Source organism: Cervus canadensis, chromosome 3 (assembly GCF_019320065.1).
Source record: "Cervus canadensis isolate Bull #8, Minnesota chromosome 3, ASM1932006v1, whole genome shotgun sequence".
Taxonomy (NCBI): Eukaryota; Metazoa; Chordata; class Mammalia; order Artiodactyla; family Cervidae; genus Cervus; species Cervus canadensis.
In genome coordinates this window covers 48412407-48438386 of record NC_057388.1, presented here as the reverse complement: position 1 = coordinate 48438386, position 25980 = coordinate 48412407, and the positions used below count along the sequence as shown (strand labels likewise).

At 39.3% G+C, this 25980-nt stretch overlaps 1 protein-coding gene across 9 annotated transcripts in view; it reads left to right on the top strand.

Annotated features, from left to right (window-relative positions):
* The window catches only part of ST7 (suppression of tumorigenicity 7), a 253196-nt gene that overhangs the window by 68313 nt on the left and 158903 nt on the right, over nucleotides 1-25980 (top strand). The gene's annotated exons all lie outside the window — the stretch shown is intronic.

The window sequence follows — 25980 nt, the reverse complement described above, 5'->3', positions numbered from 1 at the left end:
TGGAAATGCGTTTGAGCTAACTGTGAGAGATGGTGAAGGACAGGGAAGCCTGGCGTGCTGCAGTCCATGGCGTTGTAAAGAGTCTGACAGCTTAGTGACTGAACAACAATAGCTGATTCACATTGTTGTACATTGGAAACAGAACATTGCAAAGCAATTATACTCCAATTAAAAAATAAATAACCCAATAGTCATGTAATAACCCCTTGTTAACTAGTGTAGTCTTTTGAAAACTATGGGGATAAATATATTTAATGGATTATGAATTAATCTGTACTGACTTTCTCACCCTTTCTCTGAGTTAATTCCAGATAACCCTACTTTGTTAATTATTTTTGGTGTTACTGTATAGCACAGTGCTTCAGAACCTGGGATTTGAGATATATAGACAAGGGTGCCTATTTTACTCTATTGTTATAGGTATCATCTCAGCCTTGGTTTGTTCATCTGTAAAATGGGTATAATAGGAAACCTCATGAGATTGTTATAATGCATAATGAAGTAGGTCAGTAGGGAGGACAAGCCCTTAATAGCACATAAGCAAGCAGTAGTTTAATTATTTTTAAAGTTTTTCATACCAGAATTATGAAATTCTGAAGTTATCAGAATTATGAAATTATAGGTATTTTTCATACCAGAATACCTATATACATGTATATTGGTTATGAGATAGAATATAATTGAAGATAAAATGGCAGCATCAGATGCATAAAAGTTGAAAAAAATGAGAAAAAATAACTTGAAAAGAAAAAGTTATTATTTGGTCCCCGTCATCTGACAGCCTGCATTCTCAGGGAACAAGATAAATTGTATATGTCCCCCATTCTCAGGGGACAAGATAAATTTATATATATACATACTTTATTTTCTCATGGACTTCTGTATTAGTCACCTTAACTTGTCTTCTTAGCTCCCCTTCTACTGTGCTAGGTGAATTTTTTGACTCTTAAAACAAATTGAGATTTAACTAACATACTATAAAATGCACATATATTAAGTCTTCTATTCAATGAGTTTTGACAATTTTACGTGAACCTATAAGCACCACCAAGCTTCAACAGTATATGAACCATGAACTTCCAGATGTTCAAGCTGGTTTTAGAAAAGGCAGAGGAACCAGAGATCAAATTACCAACATCTGTTGGATCATCGAAAAAGCAAGAGAGTTCCAGAAAAACATCTACTTCTGCTTTATTGACTATGCCAAAGCCTTTGACTGTGTGGGTCACCACTAACTCTGGAAAATTCTTCAAGAGATGGGAATACCAGACCCCCTGACCTGCCTCCTGAGAAATTTGTTTGCAGGTCAAGAAGCAACAGTTAGAATTGGACGTGGAACAACAGACTGGCTCCCAATCAAGAAAGGAATATGTCAAGGCTATATATTGTCACCCTGCTTATTTAACTTATATGCAGAGTACATCATGAGAAATGCTGGACTGGATGAAGCACAAGCTGGAATCAAGATTGCTGGGAGAAATATCAATAACCTCAGATATGCAGATGACACCATGCTTATGGTGCAAAGCGAAGAAGAACTAAAGAGCCTCTTGAGGAAAGTGAAAGAGGAGAGTGAAAAAGTTGGCTTAAAACTCAACATTCAGAAAACTGAGATCATGGCATCTGGTCCCATCACTTCATGGCAAGTAGATGGGGAAACAACGCCATCCCCACTGTTCCCAGTGGGGAGGGGAAACAGTGACAGACTTTATTTTTGGGGGGCTCCAAAATTACTGCAGATGGTGACTGCAGCCATGAAATTAAAAGATGTTGGTTCTTGGAAGAAAAGTTATGACCAACCTAGACAGCGTTTTAAAAAGCAGAGACATTGTTTTGCCAGCAAAGGTCCGTATAGTCAAAGCTATGCTTTTTCCAGTAGTCATGTATGGATGTGAGAGTTGGACTATAGAAAAAGATGAGTGCCAAAGAGTTGATGCTTTTGAACTGTGGTGTTAGAGAAGACTCTTGACAGTCCCTTGGACTGCACGGAGATCCAACCAGTCCATCCTAAAGGAAATCCGTCCTGAATATTCATTGGAAGGACTGATGCTGAAGCTGAAACTCCAATACTTGGGCCACCTGATGTGAAGAACTGACTCATTGGAAAAGACCCCAATGCTGGGAAAGATTGAAGGCAGGAGGAGAAGGGGATGACAGAGATTGAGATGGTTGGATGGCATCACCGACTCAATGGACATGAGTTTGAATAAACTCTGGAAGTTGGTGATGGACAGGGAGGCCTGGTGTGCTGCAGTCCATGGGGTTGCAGAGTCAGACACCACTGATTGACTGAACTGAACTGAACTGATAAGCACCATCCAAATAAGATATAGAGCATTTCTCATTACTTCAGAAAGTTTTCTTGTGCCCTTCCCAAATGGTTTCCCTTTTCACTAGGCAGTCATTTTCTGATTTTTATAATTTAAGATTAGTTTTGTCTTGGACTTAGTATATGTGGAATTACACAATTTGTATTCCCTTGTGTCAGCTAGCTTGATCATTTTTTCTAGGGCCCAACACCTGTTCAAAACACTCTCAATGATTCTTCTTTGCTTTTTGATCTAAATATAAACTTTTTGCCTGGTTGTCCAAGCTAGCCACCATATGGTTGCCACCTTCCTGTCCTGGCTTAACTCCCACTACTACTCTGCATTCATTATTCGCTTTTTCCTGAGGCCCTTTTCTCATGCGAGACCTTCTCTTTGGCTCTTGCCTCTGTTCCCAGCTATTCAAATCTTAATCATTTGAATGGATTCTTTGAAGTTCATATCAGGTACCAGTATTTATGAATTTTCCTGGTTCTCCTAATGTGATGGTTCTCAAGTGCTTTTTTCTCTCTTTTAAATCCCTCATCCCAAGATCATCATAGAAACCTCTTTTGCACACAGAACAATTATTCTCAACTTTTCAAACATCATTCTTCCCCTGTCCTCTGCCCCTCTAATCACTGCTCCCTACAAAATGCATCCCACATTTTTTGAATACCCTGTTGCACTTTTTAATGGAGGATGCATGGTTCCTGGTTTCTATGCTCTGAAATCTGACTGTGGGGGTTGAAATTCTCATTCTGCCAACTGTATAGCCCTGGGTGGATTAACTAACTTCTCTGCATCTAGTTTCTTCCTCTATAAGATGGACATATGTATTATATACTATGTCATGGGCTCTTGTGAGTTTTTAAATATCATTAAATGCTTATTACTTAGTAAAGACTCAGTAAGTGATACCTATTATTGCTAGGTATTATCATATTGGAGTCTTTTATGTTATTGCTTCATACTATCAGTTGCATTGCATTTTCCCTGTGACTTGGGTGTATTCATCTTAGTGGCTACCAAACTAAACAATAATAGTAACTTATCCATTTAATAGTTTTTTGTACAAAAGTCAATGATGTGTTGGGAGATTTATTTATTTTTTTGCCTATAAGGACTTAAGGATCTATTCTCCACTCCTCCTCTTTTATCTCTCTCTCTTTTTTAAGAATCTAATTTTATTTCAGTTTTTTTTTTTTTTTTTGGCCGTGTCACGTAGCATGTGGGATCTTAGTTCTCGGACCAGGGATTGAACCTGAGCCCCCCTGCATTGGAAGTATGGAATCTTAACCACTGGACTTCCAGGGAAGTCCCTGGGAGATTTACTTAAATACAGAACAGTAGTAGTTCTGGATTTTATGCTTACTTTGCCAAATCTCTGTACTTAGTTCATCTCATTTTTCAGCGTCTTGCTTATTAAACATAATAATATCAGTGTCCTTCTCTTTGTTAAGGAAAATGTAAATGGAATTCATGCCTTTGTAGTGGTACCATATGTTATCTTATCTCAACCTTGCTATTTAAGGACAATCTTTAAATACAAATAATTATTCCCTAATATTTCTAGTTTATATGTTTGTGGTTTTTTTAGATTTCCTTAAAGTCATGCATGTCTATAATTCTTTTTTTTTTGTTTGTTTCATGATATGAATGCTGCACATGCTTTGCATTGCTTATCTCTATTTAAATGGATTAATAGCATTCAATAAATTCTTCTTGATTATTAATTAGAAGGACAGAATTATCATTATTTAAGGAGGACTAGTAGGAAAATTAAAACCTGTAAGTTTCCTTTGGGGCTTATTTTATTGAGTTTTATATTAGCACGTATCAGAGATGTTCTTGTTTGTTTGTGTAAAGGGGAGCAGACAGCAGCATTACCCCTCTCTGCAAAATTTGTGCATATTATGAAAGACTTTTACTGTGGTGTTGCAGTATGCCTTGCTTCCCTTCAAGCTTTCATAAAGCAAATACAATCTGTGCTTACATTTGATTTCATGCAGAGTTGGTTTTTTATATATAAATACCTAGGTCCCTGAGTTCTTGGGTCTTCAGATGCTGGGTGTTCACCAGCTGCCACCTGACTGTCATTCATTTGTTTTTAATATTAAATTGACCTTTTCCAGGCTCTCTCATTGAGGAAGTTGGAGTCTGCATAACACCAGCTGTGTGTGGTGTCAGAATGGAACAATAACTCAGGGATACAGAGTATGCCTTGCCTTTGTTTCCTGAAATTGTGCCTTGATTCCTTTTGTCAGTAGAATATTTCAAATGAATGAAAGCAACATTTTCTATTTTTAGTTTTTGGGAGGAGGGATACACTTCTTTACAAAGCAAATAGTTGGCCTGAAAATTCAAATTTTATTTAGTACGTCTAATTTGCTTAAAGTAAAACACACACAGGAGAGATTTTAGCTGTCTTCACTGTCATGGTTGTCAGACCCTTTCTCTTCACATTAACTTGATTATTTAAAGTTATTTTTTAGACTTTTTTATTTTTAATAAAATATCTCCATTCTAACTCAGGCTGCCAGCATGAGAGCAGGTTTTTGTTTTTTTTTTTTCCATGAATATTTTCAGGATTATTTTCTGACATTTTTAAGTAGATAAAAGTGGATAGTGTTTATGGAGTTAATATTTCCTTTCCTTTGGCATTAAATGTACTATTATTTGTAACTTCCAAAAACTAGGATTAGTCTAGTTTTTTTTTTTTTTTTTCTTTGCCTGAGTAAGTTCTTCATAGAACGGTTCTCAAAGAATTTGTTAGTTCAGAATCTAATATGAATCAATAAATATTTTCTGATAGCTAATTTGAACAACCAGATGATTGGGAATTCTTGAGAAGCATACAAAGAACTATATAGTTTCATGTGTGTTTTATAAATCATTCTGGTGATTTCTTAGGACATTGGCATTAAAAGCCAGAGGTACTAATTTTTCTTTTTCTGACCTCAACTGCATTTGTGGAGGTCCCAGGCTGATAAGTAAAATAGTTCCTTGCTGTTTAGTAAATGTCTCTGGGAATTGTTTATGGTGATTTGGGAGGCTCATTCCATGTATTAAGACGTGACGTTCCTGTGTTTTATGTAAACTCCTTACTCCTGAAGTGTTAAAATTTCTGCCACTGAGCCACCTCCTTACTAGAGGCCTACTAGAGACATTATCAATGACTGGATGTCAGGCGACGTGATGTAGCATGTTTTGTTTTATCATTTCTTTTGTGTAGGGCTCTCCAAAACATCGTGTCTGGAATAAGGGGCAACATGGCACGTATCATGAATCAGTAGAACCTGGAGAGGAAATTCCTCATTGAACTGACTCGACTTCTATTTAATTTTTTGCTTTTGAAAATTAGTAGTAGAAACAAAGCTAAATACCAGCTGTGCGAGGTTTTATACTCTTAGTTTCCTTACCAGTCACTATAAAAATGAGACATGATCTTTTAAGCTGTGTGTTCAAAGAACCTTGTTGAAAAGAAAAAGGAAGTGGGGACAGAGCATTTAGGTAACAATTATATCTTTTCCTGGGGTAACCATATATCATATTCATACACTGCTGTGTTTGGCTGCCTATTTTGTATTCTGAAAAAGTAGTTGCATAATAATAAAATGTTCTACATGTAGTGGAAAGACCACGATTGCTTGAGTCTCCCAATCCAATCTTCATTTTAAAATCCTGTCCTAGGGTTGGGAATAGACTTGGTAACAGTGTCAGACTTTATCTTTTCATGCCATTTTTCTAGTGCTTCAGTCTGAAGGTTCATTATATTCTTACAGAGTGCAGCAGATGACTTGGTAATAACCAGATTTAAAAGCTGTTGGTTGGACCCAGCGTTCTGGCTCCGGGAACGCTGACAGTCCCAGCAGAGAGCCGCTCTGCCCCGGACAGCTGCCGTGGGAGCCGCAGGGGCACCAGTGCAATGTCCTGCGCCGTGTTTTGCGAGGCAGCCTTCCCCTTAAACACTGGCATTTTATGCTGGTGATTAGAAGAATTTGGCATTTGGGAGCAAGGTCCTGTGACCTTCTGTTTTGTATGAATATGCACAGCATTGCGTTTTTATGTTACACCCTTAATATACAGTCCAAACACAAAAGCTTCCTGAGGAGAGCCAATTTAAGGCCGAAGAGGAAAAGATTTTATGATGCTATTTAAACTGAACAAGGCTCTCAAATGTAATGGATTAGAATGAAGTGTAAAACAAACAAGCCTGTGGTAAGACAGATCCAAAAAGGTTGAACCTAGCCTCTGACCATCACCTCTTGCATTGATTAGGCCTGATTTATCAATAGATAATTTCTTTCAGTCAAGATAATTGAAGTGCTTTGATCTTTTCAAATTCTGCTGTTGGAGATGGAGGGAATATTTTATTCAGTTTTCACGCAACTATTAAAATTATCTGTTATCATGTTCAGCATACTGTGGTGCACTTAATTAAAGATTTTATTTTAATTGTTCGTGTTCTCTAAGGGCTTTTATTGCTAGCTCATACTTCTGAAATGTATGAGGGTGGGATCAAATGAGATTTGTTTTAATTACACAACAAATAGCATAACCTTGAATTTCATTTTTAGATAGAGATGAAATCCAATATATGACATTATAGTTTAGCTCATTGCTTCCCAGCATTTAAACTGTCTAGACAGTGGTAAATGGATGTTTTGAGAAATAATTTACTGTAGCAGATTCTGGAGAACATTAGTGTTAGTCTACACAGGGGCTTCCCTAGTGGCTCAGATGGTAAAGAATCCACCTGCAATGCAGGAGACCCGGATTTGATCCCTGGGTCGGGAAGATCCCCTGAAGAAGGGAATGGCTACCCACTCCAGTGTTCTTGCTTGGAAAATTCCATGGATAGAGGAGCCTGGAAGGCTATATAGAGTCCATGGGGTTGCAAAGAGCTGGACATGACTAAGCTGAGATTAACACAACACTATGATTAGGAACAGGGCTTCCCTGGTGGCTCAGATGGTAAAGAACCCGCGTACAATGCGGGAGATCTGGGTTCGATCCCGGGGTTGGGAAGGTTGCCTGGAGGAGGGCATGGCAACCCGCTCCAGTATTTTTGCCTGGAGAATCCCCATGGACAGAGGTGCCTGGGAGGCTACAGTCCATGGGGTCGCAAAGAATTGGACACGGCTGAGCGACAAAGGAGAGTGACCCCAGGCTGCCTTCAAATAGTTGTTTCAGATGTTTGTGCTCAGCATGTGGAGATGTTGAGGGGAGTTTTTGAAATAAAAACTCTTAAGTGCCTATTGTTTTTTAAGGGGGACAATTGGGGAAGGAGGAGGCTAGGCTTTCTATTACTACAACTTAAATGAAAAGTACCTGATAGATGTTAAGTGCTAAAAGAGTAGTCTATTATGACAACTTTTAAAAGAGATACTTCTAGGTAGATCTAATGTGTTAACTGTTCTGTAATTTGCCCAGAGTCCTCTTCATTGCCAATGATCAGTCCTAAGCTCATTGGGAAGGAGTCCCAGTTTACAGTGAGTGGCCAGAGATGGGCAGTTCCTACTGCTAAAAAAGGCTTATTCACTTTGGTTCCTACATTGACCAATGTTTCAGTTCAGTTCAGTTCAGTCGTTTGGTCGTGTCTGACTCTTTGCAACCCCATGAATCGCAGCATGTCAGGCCTCCCTGTCCATCACCAGCTCCGGGAGTTTACTCAGACTCATGCCCATTGAGTCGGTGATGCCATCCAGCCATCTCATCCTCTGTCGTCCCCTTCTCCTCCTGCCCCCAGTCCCTCCTAGCATTAGGGTCTTTTCCAATAAGTCAACTCTTTGCATCAGGTGGCCAAAGTATTGGAGTTTCAGCCTCAGCATCAGTCCTTCCAATGAACACCCAGGACTGATCTCCTTTATGATGGACTGGTTGGATCTTCTTGCAGTCCAAGGGACTCTCAAGAGTCTTCTCCAACACCACAGTTCAAAAGCATCAATTTTTTGGTGCTCAGCTTTCTTCACAGTGCAACTCTCACATCCATACATGACCACTGGAGAAACCATAGCCTTGACCAGATGGACCTTTGTTGGCAAAGTAATGTCTCTGCTTTTTAATATGCTATCTAGGTTGGTCATAACTTCCTTCCAAGGAGTAGGTGTCTTTTAATTTCATGGCTGCAGTCACCATCTGCAGTGATTTTGGAGCCCCAAAAAATAAAGTCTGATACTGTTTACACTGTCTCCCCATCTATTTCCCATGAGGTGATGGGACCAGATGCCATGATCTTAGTTTTCTGAATGTTAAGCTTTAAGCCAACTTTTTCACTGTCCTCTTTCACTTTCATCAAGAGGCTTTTTAGTTCCTTTTCACTCTCTGCCATAAGGGTGGTGTCATCTGCATATCTGAGGTTATTGATATTTCTCCCAGCAATCTTGATTCCAGCTTGTGCTTCTTCCAGCCCAGCGTTTCTCATGATGGTACTCTGCATATAAGTTAAATAAGCAAGGTGACAATATACAGCCTTGACATACTCCTTTTCCTATTTGGAACCAGTCTGTTGTTCCATGTCCAGTTCTAACTGTTGCTCCCTGACCTGCATACAGGTTTCTCAAGAGGCAGGTCAGGTGGTCTGGTATTCCCATCTCTTTCAGAATTTTCCACAGTTTCTTGTGATCCACACAGTCGAAGGCTTTGGCGTAGTCAATAAAGCAGAAATAGATGTTTTTCTGGAACTCTCTTGCTTTTTCAATGATCCAGTGGATGTTGGCAATTTGATCTCTGGTTCCTCTGCCTTTTCTAAAACCAGCTTGAACATCTTGAAGTTCATGGTTCACGTATTGCTGAAGCCTGGCTTGGAGAATTTTGAGAATTACTTTACTAGCGTGTGAGATGAGTGCAATTGTGCAGTAGTTTGAGCATTCTTTCGGAATGTGAAGTCAAGTGGGCCTTAGAAAGCATCGCTATGAACAAAGCTAGTGGATGTGATGGAATTACAGTTGAGCTATTTCATATCCTGAAAGATGATGCTGTGAAAGTGCTGCACTCAATATGCCAGCAAATTTGGAAAACTCAGCAGTGGCCACAGGACTGGAAAAGGTCAGTTTTCAATTCAGTCCCTAAGAAAGGCAATCCCAAAGAATGCTCAAACTACCGCACAGTTGCACTCATCTCACATGCTAGTAAAGTAATACTCAAAATTCTCCACACCAGACCAAGATTAGTCCTTCTTATAAATAAGATTTTCCCCAGTGAGTATTGATTGAAACCTAATGACATTTTTATTTCTCAAGGCTAGGGTGAGAGCTATTTTAAAAACGCAAAACCATTTAAATCTTTTTAGTACACATCTGCTGCTGCTATTGCTGTCACATCAGTCGTGTCCGACTCTCTGCGACCCCATAGACGGTAGACCACCAGGCTCCTCTGTCCCTGGGATTCTCCAGGCAAGAACAGTGGAGTGGGTTGCCATTTCCTTCTCCAATGCATGAAGGTGAAAAGTGAAAGTCTAAAATAACATGTTATTTCCTTAGCACACGAAAGTTCATTTTCATTGTGGATATCTTAAATAATACAAATAATGAGAAAAGGGAGAGAGATGAAAAAGAAGGCCTTGAGTTCTGCAGCAAGGAGGACTTGGGATTGAATCTTGGTTCTACCCTTTACTGGGCAAATGATCTTTGGTAATCTTATAATGAAAGTGAAGTCGCTCCGTCGTGTCCAACTCTTTGGGACCCCATGGACTGCAGCCCACCAGGCTCCTCTGTCCATGGGATTTTCCAGGCAAGAATAATGGAGTGGGTTGCCATTTAATAGAGAACAATACCCAGCCCATGCTGAAAGGTTAATGAGATAGTAAATGCCAATAGCTTAAAAGAGTGCTCCACATGTAGTAAGTGTTGAATATGTACCTATACAAATATAAATGCAAATGAATATGTATTGAGTACTTATAGATTGGTGTACTGAGAGTTTTACAGTATAGATAAATCTGTATAAAGGTGTATGTATGTGTAAATTCTCGTGAACATCTTCAGCTTCTGTCTTTAAAGCAGAGTGCCCTGCTCAATAAATGGAAGGTTTTATGATTATCAATAAAATCCCCAAAATCCTCTCCCTTGGTAATAATTTCTCTTAATTTCTTTTAACATAAAATAGTGAATGAGTGATATACCTATAAAAGAGTATCACTTTCTAGATAGTTCTTTGCACCTACTTTTTAAAATTACAACTAGTTTATAAATATGTTGTCACAATGCCAAATTTAACAGCCATTCAGTTTTTACATTTATTTATTAAATTTTTATTGGAGTATAGTTAATTTACAATGCTGTGTTTCAGGTGTACGGCAAAGTGAATCAGTGGTTATATGCATACATATATCCACTCTTTTTTAGATTCTAGCCATAGATTATTTTGTTGAAGGTTGAAATATTTTTAAACTAATCCTTTCTTTACTATTGTTATTGTGTGTTTTTTTTTTTTTAATTTTATCTCCTATAAATATGTGATAAGCATTCTTATGGTTAAATCTTGGCACATAGTGATTTTTTTTTCCCCTTTAGGATAAATTCCTAGAAGTAGAATTGGAGGACAAAAGGCATGCAAGAGTTTAAAACACTTACTGATTACTCTGGGAATTTGTTTTCCTTTGGTATATATTTTAAGATATTTTCGTGTAAAATCAAAAGTTATAAGGTTATGGAATATTTACTTCCTTTTGTATGATAAAAACTTTTAATCTTATTTTTAAAAATTTATGATTTTTGTGTAAGAGAAAAGTGGCTGCAGTGAACCACTTCTCCCTGTGCAGGTCCCGGGGGGTCGTTGGGGTCCTTGGTTGGGTGGTGGTCCTGGAGCATCTGACGTGAGCTTAGTTTGGTGCAGTTGTCCCACCTCATAGACCATGTTGTCTATCCTGGCTTGTCATCCTGTAAAACTTATCTACCTTGGGAGCTAGAGAGCCCAAGAAGCTTCATTACTTAGGGCTTGCTCAGGAAAACAGTTCATTTTAAGAAACTCGGACACTATCAGTTGGTAAGAATGTATCAGTATTTGCACTATGCACAGTAAACTCGCTCCCTGGGCAACACACTTAGAGCAAGTTGCTTCACAAGTCTCTAGGGAGTGGTCATAGGTAAACTTTATTTTAAAGGTTGGAGTCTTAATCTGCTGATCTGGTTCAGTTCTTTACCAATGGGCGTTTGGATGTATCTGTTTGTCACTCCAGACTGTTGACAGGTGCCAGTTTCTTTTGGGAAGCCATCACTGGTATGAAAATTTTCCTGATATATTTAGACTTCCATATTTGCATTTAGTATAGCCTGTGCAATAATATCATTGCCAAAATGTCTACAGTTAACTCTGAATTAATCTAGTGTCTTGAGTAGTATTTTTCTTATTTTATTCTGTAAAACTTAGTTCATGGAATTATATACACACAGATGCACACACACCATCAAATCTTACTATTCCCATTTTTTTTTTCCTTTTCTCCTTTTTCTACTATGTACTCCACCCTTTTTTTCTGCATTGAGTTAGGGTTACCTTCAGTAAAAGATACCTTCTGAAAATTCAAGGCTTTCTCTAGGAAAATCTGTAAGGACCAAATCTACTTTGTGGTATGAAGACTCTGAATATGAGCAAGAAAGCCTGGTTGATGTCTGTGCATGTGTACTAGCTAACTTCTATTTAAAGGGCTTAGAGATGTTTGATTCTGAAGTGCAGGATTGAATTTTTACCGCATATTCATTTTTTCTTCATGAGGATGGGTGTGATTTTGGTAGGTGAGTGAGCAGATCGGGTATTCATTGCAAATCCTGCTGCTGCTGGAGTGTTCTGCTTTTCTGCTGCAGTGAAGTCTGGGGATGTTCATGTGCCAAGGAATCATGGTGCGGCAACCAGTGAGAGCTATGAGACAGTGGTGTGGATACTTTTAAAGAATTGATATTAGCAAAGGGTGAAAGTCTGAAAAAGGAGTTGCTGCTGGGAGAATTAATGCTTGATTAACACTTGGTGCTCACTGGAATGTTTCTCTGTTTTCCATACATTTTCCTGTTATTTCTCTTGCATTATTACTACATATATGTATTCTTTTAATAAGATCACTTTTCTTACACGTATGTTCCCCTTCTGTCTGCACACCTATGTTCCTATTTTCTTAAAATAGCTGTATAGGCTATTTCAGCAAAGCCTATTTTGCTTTAAAGAAAGATAGGACTTTAAATGGAGAAGGAAATGGCAACCCACTCCAGTATTCTTGCTTGGAGAATCCCAGGGACAGAGGAGCCTGGTGGGCCACCGTCTATGGGGTCGCACAGAGTCGGACACAACTGACATGACTTAGCAGCAGGACTTTAAAGTCCCTTTCCCTAAATTGCATGCTCATACTTGTGGTGATCAGAATGATGGCCTCCAAAGACGTCTACATCCTAATCCCTGGAACCTGTGGCTCTATTAAATGGTGATGGAAAATTAGTGTGTCAGTTGGAATTAAGGTTTTTAATGAGCTGACTATAAAATACAGATTATATCCTGAATTATCTAACTATTCCCAGTATGCTCACAAAAGTCCTTTAATGTAGAAGAGGAGGTAAAAGAAGAGGCCAGAGTAATGCAATGTGAGAACTCAGCCTGCTGTTGCTGGTTCTGAAGTTGGAGAAAGACGGCTGTGAGTCCAGGAACGTGGGTGGCCATACGTAAATTTCCAAAAGTACTCTTGTGTAACAAATGCATGCATATTTTTTTCTTCCTTTTATTTTGCACAAATTGAAATTTCTTTAATCTGTACTTTTATATTCCTTGAGTTATTGCTTTTTAAATCAGGTATTGAAAAGATATGTGGGCTTCCCTGCTGGCTCAGTTGGTGAAGAATCTGCCTGCAATGCGGGAGACATGGGTTCAATCCCTGGGTTGAGAAGATCCTCTGGAGAAGAGCATGGCAACCCACTCTGGTATTCTTGCCTGGAGAATCCCCATGGACAGAGGCGCCTGGCTAGAGACTATTGTTTAGATCAGTTACATTAAAAAAAAAAAAAAAAAAAGCTTCATAGTTTTCCTTTATATGACTAAATAATAGTTTATTTAAATAGTCCTCTATTGATAGACTGTTAGGATGTTTTCAGTTTTGGTTGTTACATTGTTGTCTTAAACCTCTGAGGTTTCTATAACAGAATACTATAGTGTAGGTGGCTTAGGGACAACAGAAATTTATTTCTCACAGTTCTGAAGGTTGGGAAGTCTAGGCGCTAAGATCAAGGTGCTAGCATGGTTGGATTCCAGTCCCTGCTTCTGGTTCATAGATGCCATCTTCTTGTTATGTCCTCATAGTGCAGAAGGGCAGAGGAGCTCTTTGGGGTCTCCTTGGGGTTAAGATTCATCCTGTGAATTTGGGGGTCACAGACATTCGGTCAATGGCATAAGTCTTTGTGAACATGCACAAGTATATTTTCAACATAAATTCCTGAAGTGGAATGGATGAATAAGTTTATGAATTTAAAATTTTAATGGTTATTGCCAATTTAACTCTCTGAGGAGGCCATCCACGGTCTACTCTGTTTTATAGCCTCTCTCTGGGCTATAGTGTACCTTACCTTTTTAGTTGTGGTGAAGTGGAAAGTGCAAAACACTAAGAGGCAGAGATCAGACTCTCACTCTTTATTCCCTATTAAACACTATGTCAAACACTGTTTTCCTGATTTCTGGCTTCAGTTCTGCAGATGATCTGGGTCTTAAAGCCAGTGTGGTTCCATTGGCAGTGATGAGAATGGGACGGCAGTTGGAGTGCCCATGTCCTGCAGCCTAGTTCCTGTGGGATGACTGTGTGACTCTAGCAGGGGAAGGAATGTGGACATATGTCCAACCTTATCTTTTCTCTTATTTGGGATACTGATGGACGTAGAAATACAGTATTTAGCTAGTGTGCGTGATTCCTGAGTTAGTTCTGTCTTGGAAATTTGCAACCTGTCTCTAGAAGGGGCACAAGGCTTTGGCATATTAATTTTTCAAGACAAGATATTTGCCTCATAGCTGAAAAAAATCATGTAGCACTTGAAGGGGCCATGACAGTGGGATATAGGACATTTTTTTCCAGGAGTCTTCCATAAGACTTCATGAAAAATGATGTATAAACATACCTGCTCACCCCACTTTAATCAACTTAAAGTTTGTCTGAACAGACTTTAAAAAATGACAATTCTGCCACTTCCTAGCTCTGTGATGTTAGGATCACAGTTTTCTCACTTATAAAATGAGGATAATAGTACATTGGAAGCATGATCATTTTTGCAGCTATTACAGCTACTCTTTGTCAACCTGATGAGTGAAAATAATATCTCATTTAACTATTTCTTTAATTGTGAATTAATTTGAACATTGTTAAATATATACAACATTTTTTATTGCTGCATAATTGCTTATTTTGTGTTAAATAGGTTAACTGCTTTCCTGCCATCTGTTTTTCAAGTGATTTTTTTCAGTTTGTCATTTGTCTTTTGTCTTTATTCATGGTGTTCTTGTCTCATGCAGATATTTCAGATATTTGTGAAGTCAGTTTATATATGTGTGTGTGTGTGTATCTTTTTCTTTGTGTCTTGCCTACAAAGACCTTCCTTTCTATAAGATTTTTAAAAAATTATTAAAACCTCCCATATTTCCTTTTAGAACTTTTACACTTTTCTTTTTTTTTTTTTTTTTTTACTTTAGAATCTTTGATCCACCAAGAGGTTTTTTTTCTCTTTTCAAGGAAACTTATGAAATTAAATATTAGAATGAGATTTGGCATAATCTTTGTGTTAAATATATAGTATGTTTTAACAGAGTGGTACTGCTCAGTATATATTTTTCTATTAATGATGATAACTAATGAATAATTCTTTTTTCTTTTGAAGGTTTCAGTATAATGATATAGGGGTGGGATAAGTAGTGTTTTAGACCATAATTACAACACAAAGCAAATCCCTTTTTGTTTTTAAGTTATTATAGTAATCAATAAAGAATTAGACATTCAACAATGAGTTGTTGAAGCATCATAAATCACGCTACTATAATCAATCTTCAGAACACCTTCTGTTATCTAAGTCTACTTTGTCATGTCTGATTATAGCAGTTTGGAAGTGAGAGTGTTAGTTGCTCTGTAGTGCCCAACTCTTTGCCATCCCATGGACTGTAGCCAGCCATGCTCCTCTCTCTATGGGATTCTTCAGGCAAGAATACTGCAGTGAGTTGCCATTCCCTTCTCCTCTTTCACCTTCATCAAGAGGCTCTTTAGTTCCTCTTTGCTTTTTGCTATTAAAGTGGAATCATCTGCGTATCTGGGGAAGGCATGAGTTTGAGACAAATTAACTTTTTACGTCAAGAAATATTTTTACTCCTTTGTTATTTCTGTTGTAACTGCCTCATGTTCCCAGGTCAACAGGACTCAGAGGAGGTCAGGGAGTTTCTTGTGTTTAATTGCCTTTCGTCTACGAAGATTTGTTGAGTGGGGTCTAAAAGGGAACCTTACGTCATCTCCCAAGATGAGGAAGTGATTGTCTACACCATCATAATACATAAACATTGTTATTTATTGAAGTCCCTCAGAATATTCCATAAATGTTATTTCAGTTTTCAGATTTTAATATTAGTGCTATTATTTTTAAGTCCAAACTTGCAAAATAACACCACCATATCCCTGTGAGATAGCAAATATTCACATTCACTGTTGCAAGAGATTCCAATTGAGTATTAGCGTCTGCTTTGCCTGAGGATGAAGGTACCAGTCCTGTGTTTCTTAGCTTTCTAGCCTGTTTTCCTTAATTACATTTACATTTCTCATGGTCTGCATTTCTCAGGGTCACAAAAGTTTTGAGAGGATAATAGAAAAGAATACATTCTTAGCAGCTCTGAGGAAAGCAGTTTAAAATGTTATATCTCTGGACTGCCCCGCTTGTTGTCATTATTTAGTTTTCACCCTGTGTTGTTCTTTGATATTGCACGACCCTGGGATGGGTACTTAATGCCTGCCTTTTCCTTTTCCTTCCCTCTCAGATGTCTTTTCACCTTGGCTTCATAAAGGAAAGAAAAGGGATTGTTACAGTTTTGATTAAGGTATCTGATTGTTGTTGTTGTTTAGTCGCTAAATTGTGTCCGACCTTTTTGTGACTCCATGGACTGTAGCCCACCAGGCTCCTCTGTCCATGAGATTTCCCAAGTAAGAATACTGGAGTGGGTTGCTATTCCCTTCTCCAGGGGATCTTCCTGATCAGAGATTGAACCCACATCTTCTGCATTGCAGTAGATTCTTTACTGCTGATCTGCTAGGGAAGCCCACATACCTGATAGGATGTTTCATTTTAGGGGGAGAGGGAAAAGGAAATGGCAACCCGCTCCAGTATTCTTGCCTGGAGAATCCCATGGACAGAGGAGCCTGGTGGGTTATAGCCCATGGGGTCACAGAGTCGGACACTTGGCACGTAAGGCATGAGGGAGGTGGAAGGAGAACAAGGGAAAGAAGAATCTTATCTTTCTAACAAAACAAATTGGATAACATCATTCATTTGCTTAAAAATCTGATAACCCATACCATTTGACAGCTTGACATATACCAGGCACCATTCAGGAGCTTTGTGTTCTTAATCCATTTAATTCCTAGGGTAGCTTTTATCATTTTGCACAGGAGGAAATGAATTCAGAGAAGTTTTAAAGAAAGTTTCCATGGTCACACAGTGTGAGAACCAAGACTCAAGAAAGAACCCTGTGACTCTAAAGTTAGTGTTTGTTTATTCATCTATTTCTTATATCTCTAAATACCATTCATGTTCAGACATCTCTCAAATTTTTTATTTCTAGATCTCTTGACCTAGTCTGAACTGCTCTAGTCTAGACCTTTAGTCTGGTCTTGAGTTTTTCTCTGAACTCTAGACCTGTTCATCCAGTGGCCTAACTCAGCATCTCTGCTTGAGCAGCCCATACATACATCAAACTCCTGATTTTTAGTGCCTCATCCATTTATTTCCTTCTCAGATCCTGACTGCTCCATCCTTCTACTTGCTCAGGGCAGAAATTCCTGAAAGTCATCCATAACCCCTTTATTTCTTACATTCCACATGTACTCTGTTAAGAAGTCTGTTTGACTTTATCTTTAAAAATTGCAGACACCATTTCTGCCTGGATTACTCAACGGTATCCTGGCTGGTGACCCTGCTTTCACTCTTGATTCCCAAGTATATTCTAAACACATTAGTATAGAGAGACTTTTTAGTCAAACTTCTTTTCTGCTCAAACCCTCCTGAAGCTTTCCTTCACCCTCATAGTTAAAACCCTACAGGATTTGGCCCTGGTATGACCAACCTAGATAGCATATTAAAAAGCAGAGACGTTACTTTGCCAACAAAGGTCCGTCTGGTCAGGGCTATGGTTTTTCCAGTGGTCATGTATGGATGTGAGAGTTGGACTGTGAAGAAAGCTGAGCACCAAAAAATTGATGCTTTTGAACTATGGTGTTGGAGAAGACTCGTGAGAGTCCCCTGGACTGCAAGGAGATCCAACCAGTCCATCCTAAAGGAGATCAGTCCTGGGTGTTCATTGGAAGGACTGATGCTGAAGCTGAAACTCCAATACTTTGGCCACCTCATGCGAAGAGTTGACTCATTGGAAAAGACCCTGATGCTGGGAGGGATTGGGGGCAGGAGGAGAAGGGGACGACAGAGGATGAGATGGCTGGATGGCATCACCGACTTGATGGGCATGGGTTTGAATAAACTCGGGGAGTTTGTGATGGACAGGGAGGACTGGCGTGCTACGATTCATGGGGTTGCAAAGAGTCGGACACGACTGAGCGACTGAACTGAACTGAACTGAATTGAACACTCTGATCTGATCTCTTTTTAGGTTCCCTTTGCTGACATGCCCTAGCCACACAGGCCTTCTTGCTGTCCCCTGAACCACCAGGCTTCTGTAGGGTTTCTGCACTTCATGTTCCTTCTTCCTGGAATGACCGCCCCTCAGATATCTGCAGGGCTCACACCCATTTCTTCCAGTCTTCTCAGTGAGGCTGATGAAACAAAATTTATATTTTAAAGCAAGATAAGAAAAACTGAACATAGACTTCTGTCTGTGTGTTTGTTCAGGCCTCCATAGGTACAGTGTGTAGCTGTGTTACACATTAACCAGAGATCTCAAAGATGGGAATGCCAGCTTGAATGTTAAGAGCTATTTTTCTGACCCTACAGTGTCAGAACTTCTGTGACAGTAACTTTAAAAAAAATAACTTTCTTTCCCAACTCTGTTGGGACTCATGGTGACTTGCTGCTTGCTTTGCATGTTTACCTGGACTATGTATCCTTGGTGAACTTTTTATAAAATATCCGTGTGTCATATTGATGTACGATCTTATACCTGAAAAATGTATATGAGTGTGCCTTTGACTTCTAACAGGTGAAATAATTCTCACAGCTCTCTGAGAATCTACTTCCTGCGTTATAATCCTCAGTTTGGTTCAAATAAAATTCCTTTTTCTTCCACTGCACTTATAACCTTCTGAAAAGATTTTAAAATTTACTTGTTAATGTGTATTATCTATCTCCCCTACCTGCTCTTTCACTCCCAATTGAAAGATCCACAAATGACAGGTTTTGCTTTTTTTTTTTTGGTTTGCTTCGTTCGTTTTGTATGCCTAGCAATTATCTCAAGGCCTGGTACATTGTTAGTGATCAATACAATGTGTGGAATAAACTTATTCACAAATGTGTCCAGCTCAGTGCTAATAGTGAGAAATACAGAGGCCTTCCCCGGCTCTCAAACTTTTAATTAATCCATTCTTTGAGGATTTCTGTGTGTGTGCTGAGTCGCTTCAGTTGTGTCTGACTCTTTGCGACACCGTGGACTGTAGCCCACCAGGCAGGCTCCTCTGTCCTTGGGACTCCGCAGGCAAGAATACCGGAGTGGGTTGTCATGCCCTCCTCCAGGGAATCTTCCTGACCCAGGGATTGAACCCATGTCTCTTACATCTCCTGCATTGGCAGGTGGGTTCTTTACCACTAGCGACACCTGGGAAGCTCAGAAAGAGTCAAACTCATGTCTGTCTGTCTCCTCTTTTTCCTATGCTGCTCACAGCCTCTCCGACAGCTTCCCATCACCTGTGAGGTGAGCCCCGTTTCCCAAGCATGGCATATAGGACCCTTTCAGCCTACATTCAGCCTGTGTGGCCAGCCTTAGTTTTTCTTTCTCTTCTGGGTCACTGCCAACTCCAGCTTCTGTTTATTACATTGATTGATTTGTGGATATTAAAGAATTCTTGCATTCCTGGGATAAAGCCCACTTGGTCATGATGTATGATTTTTTTAATATGTTGTTGGATTCTGTTTGCTAGAATTTTGTTAAGGATTTTTGCATCTATGTTCATCAGTGATACCAGCTTCTGTTTAAAAACTTGTTCTTTACCTAATAGGCCATATGCTGTAGTTTCACACCTCTGCAAAATGTTTTTCACTAACTCAAATGCTTCTTCCCATTTCTGCTTGGAGAATCTATGCTTGTCCTTGGAATCTCAGCTCTTGTGTTACTTCCTCTGTGAAGGTTTGTTTTTTTTTTTTTTTAAACTTCAGTTGGGGAGGCAGTTGGTCACTGCACCCTGCTTCCCAGAATGCCACCTAGCATGTGGCTTACTTACTTATACTTTCACCATGTTCTATTTAATCTCCAGGAATGGGGCTTTCTTCTCTTCTTTGCTTTGCCGATACCTAGTCCAGGGCCTATTCACAGAATATACAGTACACTAAGAAAACATTTCTTCCATCGCTTAATGATGATATGAGTTATAATGGATAATGCAGACATCTAAGGATTTTGAATTTAAAAACAGAAAACTGTCAGTTGTAATCTGAGAAAGTCTAGAAGACATCTCATAAATGCTCTGTGGATGAAGCATTCATTCGTCTGTTCACTGCCATAGAGTAGTTATTAAGTACAAGGAATTAATGGGTTCAGCACCTAGCCCTGCCGCTTGTGTCATGCTTAACCTCACTGAATTCCTTATCTCTCTAAACCTCCACCTAGTCTATGAAGTGGAGAATAATATTGGTGCCTACCGATAGTGTTGGTGGGAAGATTTAATTGCAATGAATATAAAGGGACTGCCATATATTCATTACTAAATACATAAATAAAGTGGCAGTAAAGCCTTCTGGAGGAGTTAATATTTGTACAGCATGATTTTAGATTTAAATTGCATTAAATAGATGTAGCAAAATGCTAAAGCAAAGACATCCGTTATTTACCCAAAAAAGCCACTTTTTTTGTTACTTGGTGTGTTCATCCTTCAGAATTATTTCTGACACTCATCTTTTTTTTCTGTATAGAGACCTCATATGAGGTCATAAATTGAATATTTTAAACGTTTAAATGAAGAGAATTTAGAAACGGCTATTATAAACAGTTGTAAGCTGAGAGTTGTATGTTTCATCAGAACCATTTAATTACAGCATGTGACAGTCTTAGTGTTGTTTATAAGATGGGCTAGGAAGAGGTTTTACCAAGTGGAGCATTTGATTGCAAGAATGGAATCTCTCCCAGAATGTATGGTGGTCCCAGTGATATTGTGTCCAGATGACAGAACTTTGTTTAGAGAGTATTCTATTAGAAATTTAAAACCATGCAAATGTGCATGTCCAGCTGCAATATGATTTTACATTGACTGATGTCTGGCACTTTATGCACTCTGTGCATTGTCAGAAAACTTCCTAAGCTGGCAATAATTAAAGGATTTGGATTAAATAGATGTAATGTGAAGTCTGACATCTGAGGGTATGTTAGCCAGCTCAATACCAGGTGTTTGGAGGCTAAGGATGTTTTTTATGGTTATACGTCTCCATGGCAAATTTTTATTCTAGAAATTGGTGTGAGAGAATACACTGAGAAGATAAATGAAGACACAAAAAATGATTTAAGAAATCACCTTGGAAGTCGGGTTTATTTTCCCTGTCCCACTCTAATGTACTTGCACAAATACCACCAGTACAGATGAAACAAAGTATTCTTTAATTCATTAAAACATATTGTGTTTAGCTGCTAGAGATCCAACAGATTACAAGACAGAAATAGCCCTTCCCTCATGAAGCTTATCAGTCCAGTTCAGTTCAGTCGCTCAGTCGTGTCTGACTCTGTGACCCCATGGACTGCAGTACGCCAGGCTTCGCTGTCCATCACCAACCCTCGGAGCTTGCTTAAACTCATTTCCATTGAATCAGTGATGTCATCCTCTGTCGTCCCCTTCTCCTCCTGCTTTCGATCTTTCCCAGCATCAGGATCTTTTCAAATGAGTCAGTTCTTTGCATCAGATGGCCAAAGTATTGGAGTTTCAGCTTCAGCATCAGTCCTTCCAACAACTATTCAGGACTGATTTCCTTTAGGATGGACTGGTTGGATCTCCTTGCAGTCCAAGGGACTCTCAAGAGTCTTTTCCAACACCACAGTTCAAAAGCATCAGTTCTTTGGTGCTCAGTTTTCTTTATGGTTCAACTCTTATATCCATACATGACTATTGGAAAAAGCATAGCTTTGACTAGATGGACCTTTGCTGGCAAAGTAATGTCTCTGCTTTTTAATATGCTGTCTAGGTTTGTCATAGCTTTTCTTCCAAGGAGCAGGAGTCTTTTAATTGCATGGCTGCAGTCACCATCCCCATTGATCTTGGAACCCAAGAAAATAAAGTCTGTCACTGTTTCCATTGTTTCCCCATCTATTTGCCATGAAGTGATGGGACCGGATACTGTGATCTTAGTTTTCTGAATGTTGAGTTTTAAGCTAACTTTTTCACTCTCCTCTCTTCAATTTCATCAAGAGGCTCTTTAGTTCTTCCTCTCTTTCTGCCATAAAGATGGTGTCATCTGTGTATCCAAGGTAATTGATATTTCTCCAGGCAATCTTGATTCCAGCTTGTGCTTCGTCCAGCCCAACATTTCACTTGATGTACTCTGCATATAAGTTAAATAAGCAGGGTGACAATATACAGCCTTGACGTACTCCTTTCCTGATTTGGAACCAGTTTGTTGTTCCATATCCAATTCTAACTGTTGCTTCTTGACCTGCATGAAGCTTTTAGTTTGATGAATAAAGCAGACAATAAATATTTGCCAAAGTGCCAAGATAATCAGGCTATTGCTACAGATAAGGCGGTCAGAGAAAGCTTTTCTGTTGACTTGAGAGGTGTGGTGCAGGATTCCAGGAAGTTAGCCTTGTGAAGAGTTCAGTGCGTACAAGGTTGTGACAGGGCAGAGAACCTGAGTCTTGTTGGTGCAGTAAAGGGGCCGGTGGAGCAGGAGTGGAAGTGGGAGGCTGCTTAGGAGGCTGAGATGTAAAATAAGAAGCTGTGGTGGCCTGGATCAGGGTGGTCATGGTAACAGAGAGAGTAGATGGTGTGTACAGGATGTATCTGAAGGGTGGAACTAATGGGGTTTGTTGAATTGGGTGTGGGAGTGAGGTTAGATGCAGAAATCAAGGATGACTCCCAAGTTACTCACTCGAGGAACTGAATGGATGGGAGTGCCATTAACCAACACAGAAATCTATCTGAAAGAAATAGAGAACAAACAGCAAAGGCAAAAGGAAGTATGAAGGTTGGCAGCTCTTAGTAGAGTCTAGCCACCCATATGTTTTTATTCCCATTCTCTTGCTCTGTACCAAAATAAAAGCTTTTCATCTGCTGTAGACTCTGAACACAGTGTAACCTGTGTGTCATCAATAATTTATGCAGCATTCTCAGGTAAACGCACTAGTGTCCAAGGCCTTGTGATTCTGATCTGTTTTCTCAGAATATTTCACAGGGCAGATATGAAAGGGAAGGTTTAAAAACAAAAAAAATGCCATCTTTTATTAGTATGGCACAATTTAAAGGGCTATAATTAAATTTTACCTATGGTAACTCATCTTTTCTTAGGTGTGTCTAAAGGTGATTGTTCTTCCAGGACCTGTTATACTAACACCTGTACTCTGTTTAAAGGGCCCCGAACAGCTTGATTGGTATGTCGTGCTTTCAGTTGATTTTTTTCCCACGTAAATCACCAGAAAGACTTTTGGAGGTAAACTTTGTAACCTTCCACCTGACATTGGATGTAATATAGTTACATTTCCAGGGAAAGTAATTATTATCATCTGTTCTTATTCTTTTAATAATAAATAACTTTTCTTGTTATAAAAAGTATCTTCAGTGAAGGTAATTTAGAAAGTACAGTAAGTTATACAGTCATTTATAATTTCGATACCAAGAGGCAATAGTTTTTCCAGCTTTTAAAAAAAATTTAATTGGTATGATGCTAAATATTCTGTGCAGTTTTGTATCATCCACTTTTTTTTTTTTACACCTAACATCCTATTGTGACTTTCTATATCTTATTAAGTATTACTGAAAGACAACATCTTAAATGGCTGTGTACCATTCCATAGCATGGAGCTATCATTTTCCTGTTGTTGAGTATTTAGATTTTTTACCGTTCTTTGTAGGGAACTTTAAAATGAAGAGAAAAAGTCAGACAGTTTTTACAGAACACAAAGTTTTAACGACAGTTTTTATACAACACAGAGGTTTATCGAAAGAAGCACATCTTCTATTCAAAGAAAAAGTAATTTGTAAAACTGTAAACTTCTCCAGGCAGCTTTAGAAGAATGCTTGGGGCATCTGAACAATAGCAGTAAAAAGCCCTAATCTCTGGGCTCTCTGCGCTTGCAGTGCTTTCCTGTGTCCCGGAGGTGCCAGAGATAAACAGGGTCTCCCTTTGCCAAGCTCCTCAGCATTGTTTCTCACTGAAATCTTCTCCCTGGTCCTTTGGAATCTCTCTTTCCATTTGTAGCTGGCACCTCTGAATCTTGCCTGGCAGCACTGGAAGGCAAACCCTCTTATGACAGTTTTGGGCTACCAGTTGCATGGCTCCATCCTCAGCCCTGTCCTCCCCTGGGGCAGTCCCTCCAGTCTCAGCAGGGTGCCTCCTTCTAGTTATCCACGAGGGAATCCAATAGCTAGTATAGATTATAGCTAGTATAGATTACTGTATATTGTATTTTAAAACCTATGCACATACCCATTTGGGTATGAATTGCATCTGTTAAAACTATAAAATGAGACAGAAGAAGCCAATCAGTGAAAAAGAGGCATTGCTTGGTAATGTTGTTTCTCTCTGCTGACCTTTTCCATTATTGGAGTTGTCAGTCAGGCTAGATCCTCAAGTGCCATAGTGCAAGGCTGTCAGTCCTTCAGGGATCAGAAACTGCTCTGCCCCACTGTCAACAACTGGGGTCACATGTAATGTGCGCATGCCTCAGGTTAAAGGTGGTGATGGGTAGAGCTGGACTTGAAGTCTGCCTAGAAGGTGACAATTATTTTTGCATTTCCCTCCTCTTCTTAAGGGCTTCCCGGGTGGCTCAGAGGTAAAGAACCTGCCTGCCAATTCAGGAGACTCAGGTTTGATCCCCGGGTCAGAGAAATCCCCTGGAGAAGGAAATAGCAACCCACTCCAGTATTCTTGCCTGGAGAATCCCGTGGACAGAGGAGCCTGGTGGGCTACAGTATATGGGATTGCAAAGAGTCAAACACGACTTAGCTACTAAACAACAGCAAACCTCTTCTTAAAAGGACACAGTGCTTCCCTGGAGGCTCAGTGGTAAGGAATTTGCCTGCCAGTCCAGGAGAGGCAGGCGAGGAGAGGCAGGCGAGGAGAGCTCAGTCCCCGAGGCAGGAAGACCCCCTGGAGGAGGAAACGGCACCCACTCCAGTCCTCTTGCCTGGAGAATCCCAGGGACAGAGGAGCCTGGTGGGCTACAGTCCACGGGGTTGTAAAACGATTGGACATGACTTAGCGACTAAACAACAACAACAATGAGCTAGAATATAAAAGAGTTTTGCCTTTGTCTGGTCATTCTTTTGTCACACTTGGTCTGTACTATAAATGTGCTGTCCTTGAGGGCAGGGGAACATGTTGTGCTTTCTTTTTGTTTGATAATTTGGCAGATAAATCTTCATGGGTGAGGCATAAGATGGTTTAGCTTGCTAAGCTCTGTGTGAGCATTTTCTCAACACACTAATTGTCTAAAAAATCCCCACAGTATTTCTGATGGACATAGTTGCTATAGTTCTCTACTGGATGTATCAGGGAAGGACAGCAGAGAAATAAATTCAGATTTTAGCAGTACATCCATCTCATATTCCTTTGCAGAGATGAAGAAATATGTGCTAGTTAAAAAGAAAAGCAGTTGGATTAGGAAGGTCTTATCTTTAGTGATGATGTGGTATAAGGAAGCCTAGACACGATTCACATTGGTCATGTGTTAACACCTCTTATTAGTCGTATGAATCTGGGATTTATAATCAGGTCTTTATAACATGCACCAACCACTACACTGTAGTTAACCTACCTACCTCCCATTTTGCTTAGTGGGGTAGTGGGGTTTTATTTATCTGATAAAATATTTGTATATCTGATAATTGACGTTCATATTTTAGTAAATTCCAAGTACCTTCCTGGTGCTCTTCTTTCTTTTTGTCCAAAATTGTGAGTAGGACTTTTTGTTCCAGCATAACAATCTAGGTGAGATGGGAATATTGATTTTTGCCAGGTGAAAAAGAGTTTCAGTGCATTTCTGAAGAGTATATTGCTTGCTCAGACTTGTGAGAATTATGCAAGATTAAATAGGATGAAAATAGAAGAACGTGTAAATTGGAAATAGCTTTGAGCATAAAAGGGAGTCTTTGACAGCA